This window comes from Crotalus tigris, unplaced genomic scaffold (genome assembly GCF_016545835.1).
Source record: "Crotalus tigris isolate CLP2741 ecotype Arizona unplaced genomic scaffold, ASM1654583v1 scf7180000017834.3080900, whole genome shotgun sequence".
NCBI classification, from domain to species: Eukaryota; Metazoa; Chordata; class Lepidosauria; order Squamata; family Viperidae; genus Crotalus; species Crotalus tigris.
The window spans coordinates 1,661,209-1,671,664 of record NW_024096662.1 but is presented as its reverse complement, the minus strand read 5'-3'; the positions used below and the strand labels follow the sequence as shown (position 1 = coordinate 1,671,664).

Sequence of the window (10,456 nt, the reverse complement as noted above, 5' to 3'; positions counted from 1 at the left end):
CACATGAACCCAACCTAGGTTTTGGCTAACAGGTGAGGGAGACATGCTATTTATGCTCGATTTAGACAATGAAATAAATATATATTGTACTGATAATATATCTAATGACATTCTTTCCTTCCTCTTTTGAATATTGAAAAAGAACAAGAAGAATGATTAAAGGGCTGGAAGCTAAAACATACAAAGAACGGCTACAGGAATTAGGCATGCCTATGAAAAGAAGGACTAAGGGTAACATGACAGCAGTGTTTCAATATCTGAGCGGCTTCTACAAAGATGAGGGGCTCAACTTATTCTACAAAAAAACCTAAATGCAGGACAAGAAACAATGGATGTAAATTAACCAAGAAGCAACCTAGAACTAAGGAGAGATTTCCTAATTGTGAGAGCAATTAACCAATGGAATAGTTTGCCTTCAGAAGTTGTGCTTGCTCCATTACTGGAGGCTTTGAAAAAGAGATTGGACAATCATTTGTCTGAAATTGTATAGATCTCCTGCTTGAGCAGGGGGTTGGACTAGAAGACCTCCAAGGTCCCTTCCAACTCTGTTATTTTATGTTCTATGTTTTAGAATGTTATGTTTGCAGAAGACATTGACAAGAATTTGACCTCCAAACTTGCCAGGTGAAAACACAGTTAGATCATGCAGAACAACATTTTGGCCCTAAGTGGCAAATGGAGCCCAGAACTGGCGTTTGCAACAAAGAAATTAAACCTCTCAGCCAGGGTCATTTGGCTATTTTCACCCAAAGAGTACAAAGCTGTTGAAAGGAAAAGCAACTCGGGATAAAGCCCATAGTTGGGGAAAGAAAATGGAAAGAAATGACATTTAAGATGGGAAAACATTTTTGCAAAACCTAAAGCCGCCCCCTTTTTTCTCTGTTTTATGTATCGCCATGCTGACACTCTCTTAGCAACTGTGCCTTTTGTTTGCTAGGATGAATTGCACAAGTTTTGCAAAGGCACAACAGTTAAGCGGCAGACACTGAGTCCTGGTTAAGAAGATTGCCAACAGGGAGAAAAAAAATCCAGTCTCTGCTATGAAAGGCCATTTCAGTTTACTTGGAGCATACAGCCTAATTTTTAACTCCTCCCTATCTGGCTACGAAAGAGCCATCAACTTCTACATAGCTGATTTCTTTCTTTGGGAAAGAAAAGACCCAGTTGACCCAAGAATGCGACAGAGCTGCAAAATGGGCATAATCCTACTTGTGAGCAGGGCTGGATATTTAAGGAGTATTTAATAGAGGGAGGAATTATTACTGTATTTTTTAATTGAGGTGCATAATTTATGGCTTATGCCTAATTTTCATTAGTTTACTACCTTAGAATTGTGAGAAGCTGGCTGTGGGCAGGTTTAAGCCATTTATGGTTAGAGGGGTTCTGAAGGCTGATCAAAGGGACTTGGGGCCATAGGTCATCACACCCTAGCCTAATGTTTTATGTTTTTTTTTTCTTTTAAGTATTTTGAATGCATAAAAGCTGAGTTTTCCCATTGATCATTTGATAGTCATTTTGAAAAAAAAACAACCTGATACGCTAGTACAACGTGAATAAGTGGATAAAGGAGTTACTGCCCAGTTAGTGTGCATTGTATTATTGACAAGAAGTTAACCATATGAAGCAAAGTACATTAAATTATTTTAACAAGGCAAGAAAGGATGTGAATCTCTAAGCTAAGTGCCAAAGTCTCAACTAATGTGTAATGGTTGTTTGTTTGCTTGCTTGCTTTTGAGACAGTGTTGACTCCTGGGGACAGCCAGATCCCTACAGTCTTTTGTAGGATTTCAGAAGTGGTTTTTTTTTTCTTTGTCACTTTTTTCCTAAGAATGAAAGAGAAGAATTGGCCCAAGGTCACCCAACTGGCTTTTATAGCTAAAGTGGGACTAGAATTCACGCTCTACCAATTTATAATCTGGTAACTGAACCACTACATTAAACTGGTTTTCTACAATATTTATAGACATTACATATTTTTGTGCATTTCTGATTTCAGTTCTTTAGTCAGTTCTTTTTCCCTTTATAAAACTGTATTTTAAATCCTTGTATTTGTCTTGTTATATAATATACAATATATGTGAAATCTATTCTTGCTCAAATTTGGTTAAACGTCTGTTGTGAATATCTACTGTTCATTGTGTCATTACTACACATTCTCAACTTTAATTTCCCAGTATAATAATAATAATAATAATAATAATAATAATAATAATAATAATAATAATAATAATAGAATTGGAAGGGACTTTGGAGGTCTTCTAGTCCAACCCCCTGCCTAACATTTTAGACAAATGGTTGTCCAGTCTCTTCTTAAAAGCTTCCAGTGTTGGAGCCTTCACAACTTCTGGAGGCAGGTTGTTCCACTGATTAATTGTTCTAACTGTCAAGAAATTTCTTCTTAGTTCTAGGTTGCTTCTCTCTTTGGTTAGTTTCCATCCATTGCTTCTTGTCCATTGCTTCTGATAATATTTCTCTTTTCCAATGTTGTGCTAAATTTATCATTGCAGTTATAAACATGTATCTTAGTAAACTGTGATTTTTTTTTTTGTTAATAGATTTTGGAGTTATGCCTAGGAAGAATAATTATGTTTCATTTCAAGTTTGATTTCTAAAATTTTCTGAGCAGGCATGTCTTTCCATGTGCTTTTTACATGTCCATCACATACAGTAAAAGGTTCCTTCTGTCTCATGATGTTTTCAACATGAATAATTTCTTTATCTTGGCGATTATTGACCATTTATATACCATTTGTAATACATTTAATACATTTTCTCTTTATATCTTGGGGTAGATTTTACAGATCTGTTCCATAATTCTTCTCATTGTTGGTTTGTGTTTGTTTCTTTAAAGATTTTCATCCATTTCATCATGCCATTTTTTATTTGTTCTACCTCTCTCTATATATACTGTAGATACAATCTTAGTAGGTGGTCTTGATTCCATATGAGCATGATGCACATTCTTTAAGGGAGCACTAGGGATCTTTTAATGTGCAATTTGAATCATAGTAAAAATACACATTTTATAACAAAAATGAAATCTCTGAAGGCTTATATGATAGTGCTACCAACACTTTTTTTCTGCTAAAGTTTCACTTCCAGATGAAGGATCCAGTCAGACAAGGATCCATCTACAACCACTCATCAGATGCTGTAGATGGGACATTGTGAAAGCAGAGTGGTCCTGTTACTTACTGTATGTCACTCAAGAAACAGCAGTGGAGGAAGCTAGTCCTTAGACAGGACAAATGATCTACGTTCTCATGAGCAGAGCATCCAACAGGGCTGCCTTCCAGCTTCTCCATATTCCTGACACATCGGCTTCCAAAGTTGCTGAAACACAGTGCTACATTTTTTCAAGAGGAGATGGAACAGCCCAGAGGTGCAGCAGAAATTCCCAGTGGTATTTCTTTCTTTGAAGAGCCAGAAACGAACAATATAGCAAATGACAAAGTCAAAGAAGACAAGGCTTCCATTGGCTAAACTTACATATCCCAATTTATGAAATAACTGGAACATCCTATCTGATATAGGTAAGTCCTTGACTTATGACTGGTTGTTTAACAACCATTCAAAGTTATGACAGCTCGCACGACTGCATTCTGGGCACTTGGCAAGTGGCATATCTTTATGGCTGGTTGCAGCATTCCACAGTCAAATGAAACATTTTATGATATGTAGGTCTTTGGTTATTTGGGTTTTCTCCTGCGTAAAATTGGAAGTGTCTTGGCGACGTTTCGACGAAGTCCCATTCGTCACTTGGGTATATTATATATATAATTTCTGCCATTTTAATTTATTCATTAAATTTATTTGCCACTCATTTCAATAGCGAGAGAGTTATTGGTTTTCTGCAAAAAACAACAACACCCACTGCGAATCCACTGATACCCTTAATTATGGAGGCATTTCCTATTTTTATCACCTTAATATTTATTTGTTATGTATATATAGGGGTATGGATCTGTACATATGTTGTATATAGTATGTTTAGGTGTGTGTCATGTATGTGTTTCACTTTGGGAGTGAGCAACTAAATTTCATGCCCACAGTAAAGAAAATGACAATAAAGGTTATCTTACCTCATCTCATCTCATCTCATCTCATCTATAAACTATATGATTATCCATCCACACCCACATGTGCAACCTATAAACCTCAATGGAAATGTTAGAACTTGCTAATCTTATAGAAGCAAAGTTGGAAGGAGTTATTTAGGTCTTTGAATCTAACCTTCTGTCCTCTACAGAAGTCTAGAATGAAGCATCCCAACAGACGAGAGATTCAAACATCCAGAGAAAATAATTTCATCTTCTCTTTGGATACTTTTATCCTAATGCCCAGTATAATACATACTATTATGCTATAGAATAAGTTCCATTAGAAAAATGATTTAACAATACCTTTCTGGCCACTGCTATTACATTAGTAGAATAGCACTGATCAGAATATGATAACTTTTTTAAAAAATAAGAAAAAGCTATACAGTGTACAGTGGTATTCCATTAAAGGGAATTAAACTTTTTAAAAATAGCAAGAAAAGCACTTTAGTGTTGATTAAAAGGTCTGTTTGTAAGATGAGTTGATGCACTGGCACTCACTATGAAGACTGTATTGTAAGTCATTATAAATCTACCTGCCTGTTATGACATGAGATTTATTTGAACGGGAATAAGACCAAACCTTAGCCTGTACATCTGAATATATATGCCTTGGACTAACATGCACTTCTATCATCTTTCCTCCCTTTCTTTCTCTACACATTGATAATCTTTGTTACTCCAAGACATGTAACGTATATTGAAACATTTTAGCTATCTTTCTTTGTCACCAATTATAAACCCATCGCAATCATTCAATCAAAAAAAAATCATCTAAACCCTGAAGATTACTCATATCCTTTGGGGGAGGGGAAGTGAATATGAACTGTCTTGATTCTGGTCCTTGTACAATTTTTCATGCTTTTTATTTTTTTTCATAGGTTTTGCAAAATACAAAGGTTAAAAAAAATCGTGTTTTCATTCCAGTGCTGGGAATAAAGCTAGAAGAAGTCCATGGTTGCACAAACAGAAGACCAGGAAACAGTTTAAAGAGAGGTGGATTGCAAGGTTACAAATTCATTGCCAAAAACTGAAGTCTCGAAATGAGGAGGAAAGATTGTGAAAAGAGAACCATTGCTTGCACTTGCTGACGTGCTAAGATTTGCTAAGATTTCCTTATACGTGGAAACTATTCTTCAGAGATGGACTTTGCAGACCTTTTGTTTATGAATAAAACTGATGTTCAAACAGTTTGGATGGTCTGGAATTCTTTCAGTTGGGATCCTTCCCTGGAACAATGATGGATAATAATTTGCCTTTAATGATCTTTTTATCTGTGAGCTTTTGCTCTGTTAATTTAGAAATTTTCAACCCATTCTTTACTTAGAAGTATAGTACAGAAAGAAAAAGGGGTCAAGTTATTTTCCAAAGCACCTGAAGGCAAGACAAGAAAGAATGGATGGAAACTAACCAAGGAGAGAAGCAGCCTAGAACTAAGGAATAATTTCCTGACAGAACAATTAATCAGTGGAACGGCTCACCTCCAGAAGTTGTGGGTGCTACAACACTGGAAGTTTTTAAGAAGAGGTTGGACAGCCACTTATCTAAATAGTATAGGGTCTGCTGCTTGAGCAGGGGGTTGGACTAGAACACGGGTGTCAAACTCACCACGTCAGGTGACGTGTCGCAATGTATCACAACTTTTTTTGCATTGCCGGAGCTGGGGTAGGTGCAGCCTCCATATGATGCAACCGGCCCGCGGGCTGGCAGTTTGACACCTCTGGACTAGAAGATCTCCAAGGTTTAACCAACCCTTAAGATATATTTGGAAAGGTGCTCCATGAAATATCACAATTCCAAACTGGGGCTTTCAACAACATTCTGGACCTAGAGCTGAACTTGAAACATGTTGGCAACTGATGATATTCTTTTATAACCTGTGAAAAACACTTTCTACAGTAGGTTGCCTACAATCTTGCAGCTGCATTCTTTACTAGGTATATACCTTTGAAGTATCCGCAAGGGATGGATGGAGTTTGCAATCAGAAATGCATGCCAACTACACCTGGTACCTAAATATCTCATTTATTCTGCAACATTTCTAACCTGCCATACTCTCAGCTGACTCTAGCTAATGGATGGTAGAACAAAAACAATACAATTTAAACAATCTACAGTTTCTGATTAAAAACTACCATACTGCTACCATTCAGCTTGAACCAAGTTCACAAATGAAGTGAAATTGGTTTTACCTGCTGCAAAAATCTAGGAGGGTTGGAGTTGCAAATGATCAAGGACACAGCCAGTGAGATTAAGATGCTGGACAAGGAATAGAGAGACTCAGATTCTAGTTCTCCCTTCAGCACAGAAACCAACTAGGGACAGTCCATTTCTTTGGGAAATCAAACGATATCTATCCACCAATCCACATTGGCCCAGTGTCATATAACCTCCATAACCTTCCATGAAAAGTCCTCCAACTTGCCTTGGATTGCTTTGGGGCAGTGTTTCTCAACCTTGACCACATGGAGGTGGATGGACAACTCCCAGAATTCTGGGTGGCTGGAGGGATTTTGGACTCTATGAAATGCAGAGGCTTTTCCAAAATGCAAGAAAATCCAAAAGATCCAAGAAGGCTAAGCCATTTTCAGATAAGGCTGTCGAAAGCAGTGTTTCTCAACTCCCAGAATCCCCTGACTGGTTGGGAATTCTGGGAGTTGAAGTCCATCCACCTTCAAGTTATCAATAGCAATAATTTAGAATAATAATGATGTCCACTGCTTACTGTATGTATCATTCTTCCCCAACTGACAATCTTGCAAATATATTCTGATTGCAACTTCCATTCCCCTCAGAGCATGTGCCTAACAGTTTAGATCAGTGGAAGATAAACTGAATAGGACAGGCTGGCTGAACAGAGCCTTTAGTTTGTAAAATCCTTTAGCTTGGAATATTCTACAGTAGTCACAGTCAATCTCCATCTGATTTTAAGCAGTAGATAATTCCCTAGACCTAAACCTGTTCTTTTTCTCCTTGAAAACTCCCCCTCTTTTGCAGAATCTTCTATTTTCTCTTGATCTGACCAGTAATTTATTTTTGTAGTGAAATGGCCAAATATAAATGTACAGGAAAATAAGTTTGTATTCTTCTTTTGACTCTGATCCTGAAGTGTTTATTTATTTATGAGACTTATATACCGCTTTAAGTGCAAGCACTCTCTAAGCGGTGTACACCAGTAAGCAATGTATATATATATATATATATATATATATATATATATATATATATATATATATATATATATATACATTGCCCCCAACAATCTGGGTCCTCACTATACCTACCCCGGAAGGATGGAAGGCTGAGTCAACCTTGAGCTGGTGAGATTTGAACCGCTGACCTGCTGAACACAGTCAGCTAAAGTGGCCTGCAGTACTGCACTCTAACTGCTGCGTCACCTCGGCCCAATTTATTTATGACATCAGGAGATCACCATCTCCCTGCCTCTCTTCTTGAAAAGTCTCCCTTGGCCTTGCAAACTTTGGTAGAAGTTTACTTTTTTCTCTCTCAGCCAATGTGCTCTCTAAAATAATGCTTGCTAAACTTGGCAACTTGAAGATGTGTGGACTTCAACTCCCAGAATCCCCCACCAGAAATGGAATTTGAGAAACTGAGAAACGCTGCTCTAGACAGACTTAATCTGAGAATTTGAAGGTGTGCTTGGGTTCTCTAAAGCAGGGCTTCCCAAACTTGGCAACTTGAAGATGTGTGGAGTTCAACTCCCAGAATTCCCAGCTAGCAAGGGAATTCTGGGAGCTGAGAAACACAACTCTAGACAGACATATCTGAAAATGGTTTAGCCCGTTTATTTAAAAATAAATTGTAGTTTGGAAAAGTCTCTGTGCATTTCATAGAGTCCAACACCTCTTTTTACATTAGATCCCAAGCATTATTGTAACAGCATAGGAATTGCCAAGAGTTATTAAGGAATTGTTTCTTTTTCATATATAAGCCTGAAGCTGGTCCGTCACTTCACAAGAGTGAATTTTGGAGTAAATTGGGCAGAAGCAGATTTCAGAGCAAAAGGTGTTTTTCTCTCTTGCACTGGAAAAAAATTGTGGGCCAAAAGACTTGCTAAGGCCCCACCTGCAAGAGAGTGCCATCTCCAGGGATCTTGTAACAATGCCTTCTCAGTGGTGGTCCCTTCCTATGGATTAGATTGACACATCTTGGATCTCTGCCTCCTTGGTGAATTCCTGTTACAATAGATGGCTTTGACAGAATGCTGAGATTTAACATTTCTCTGATGGAGTTGATACTGCTTTTTAGAGTTTATATGATTGGTATTCAGTGGGGTTCTAAATTCCTTTTCTAGTGATTGTATGCTGCTCTATGCTGCAGGAACAGAGCAGCACAGAAAAATATATAGAAGAAAGAGATAGGAAAGAAAGAAAAGGAGGGAGAAAGGAATAAGAAAGAGAATGAGAGAATCTATATATGTAGATTCCGCAGGAATAATGAGGCAGATGCAGTGTCCTGGGATCACTTTTTGAGCTTTCAGAGCAAAATGGAATTGAGCACATCAGCCTACTAAACCTTCTTTGTTTAAGTGTTCTAATTTCATATGCCGCCTACCCTTAGTCATGTGAAGGTCTGCCAGTAAAGCAGAAAGATCATTAGATAGTTTAAACTATTTAGATTGGGGCTGTTTTCTTCAGTACTATTTTTGTAACAATGCTAAGATTAGGCAACTGGGTAGAGAAACTTTTAAAAAAAATCAAGCTGTGCCATCTGCTATCATTTTGGCTTCATGGAATTCTTCAGTCATCCTTACTGGGAAACACCATTCCCCTCCCCTCTCTCTCCCCCTCCCTCCCTCCCTCCCCCTCTCTCTCTGAGTTCACATTAAGTAAAAACTGACAGGGGCCACAGAACCACTGAATCCACTTCTCTGTTCCAATTAATGCATCCCAGTCAGACAACTGTCCAGCCTCTCTCCTTGAATTTATTCAGCGACCCATCTCTCTGGGTCTTAATACATTTTCTCATTCTACACACTTTTTTAGATTAGGATAGGAAACCTTTCACTAACTTAGAGTGAGGGGCCACACACCGATTTTTGCTTTGTATGTGGTATAACGAATGCTGCAACAGACAAGGCAATGATAGAACCAGTCTGGGATCACATCACAAAAATTACGTGATTTTTCTTTTCTATTTTGGCTTTGCTTTTAATAGAAGGCTTGGGAAGGACCACCGAGGACATGAGAGCCCAACTCCTTGCTCAGTGGAAAAATCTGAATACAAATAGTCCTTGACTTATGACCGTAGTCGGGACCAGAACTTCACTCCATTCCACTCCACTCCATTCCAATCCAATTGAAAAAGGAGGTTATTAAGTAAGTTGCACCCAATTTTATGAACTGTTTTGTTCAGTCATTAAGCGGATTTGGCTTTCTTCACTCAAGTTGCTTGTTAGAAGCCAGCTGGGAAGGTCACAAATGGCAATCACATGACCCTGGGATACTGCAACTATCGTAATTACATGCTAGTTGCCAAGCACCTAAATTTTGATTACGTGACCGTAAGTGTAACGACTGGACTTTTTCCAAGACCATCATAACTTCAAAGAGTCATAAAACAAAGAGTCATAGCTGAGGATTGCCCATATAGCATTCCAGACAAAGGGCTGCCGACTTCTAACTTCCCAAGAAAGTTAAACCACATGCAGGGATGCAAAGGGCAGTTTCTGATTTGGAAAGTAAAGATTGTGGGTCACTGACACTTAACTGTAACACAAATAGACTGGGACAAATCTTTTTTCTGCCATGTTCCAGAACACTGCAGATGTCTCCATGCTGTTCATCTCATTCCCAGCTCATGAGCAACATAGGCTTAAGTTGTGAAGGTGGTTTTTCCCCATTATTCCAGCATATCCAGGACAGTATCAAAATATGTAAGGTCTGTTAGGTTTTGTTACTTGTTAGTAACCAATTAGTAACCTATTAGTTTGAAGGAAAATTGGGCCCCTGTCAGTGACTAGCTACAGAGGCAGGAAAAGGATTCACAATATGAGCAGCAGATTTTATGCTAGGATAGTTTTCTGCCAACTCAAAGATGGATGGAGAACTTAAAGATGGATACAGAACACTTTGACATGGGGATCGGGAAAAACTCTTAATAAAAGTTACAGTCAGCGAACCAAGCAAACTTTAGCTTTAGCGTTTTTCTATAGGCCTATAGCAGCGTGACTGGAAAAAATGCTTACTATTTTGAGACTGACAATCTGCAAAAACAGTAGTGTGAAACCTTTAATAGACATAAGAGAAAAACACTTGCCCTGCCCACACATTCTCTTGCCCAATGTTTCTCAATATTAGTAGCTTGAAGATGTGTGAATTTCAATTCCCAAAATT

General features: G+C 38.1%; 1 long non-coding RNA gene across 2 annotated transcripts; it reads left to right on the top strand.

Annotated features, from left to right (window-relative positions):
• Positions 1-597: 597 nt before the first annotated feature.
• On the top strand, positions 598-5,293 carry LOC120307936. 2 transcript variants are annotated; one of them, XR_005556701.1, is made up of 4 exons: positions 598-1,211; positions 1,741-1,918; positions 3,091-3,533; positions 4,982-5,293. It is a non-coding gene; the product is annotated as an uncharacterized LOC120307936 (long non-coding RNA). The 2 variants fall into 2 exon arrangements; XR_005556700.1 differs by having other exon boundaries at positions 598-1,918.
• The last annotated feature ends 5,163 nt before the right edge of the window (positions 5,294-10,456 follow it).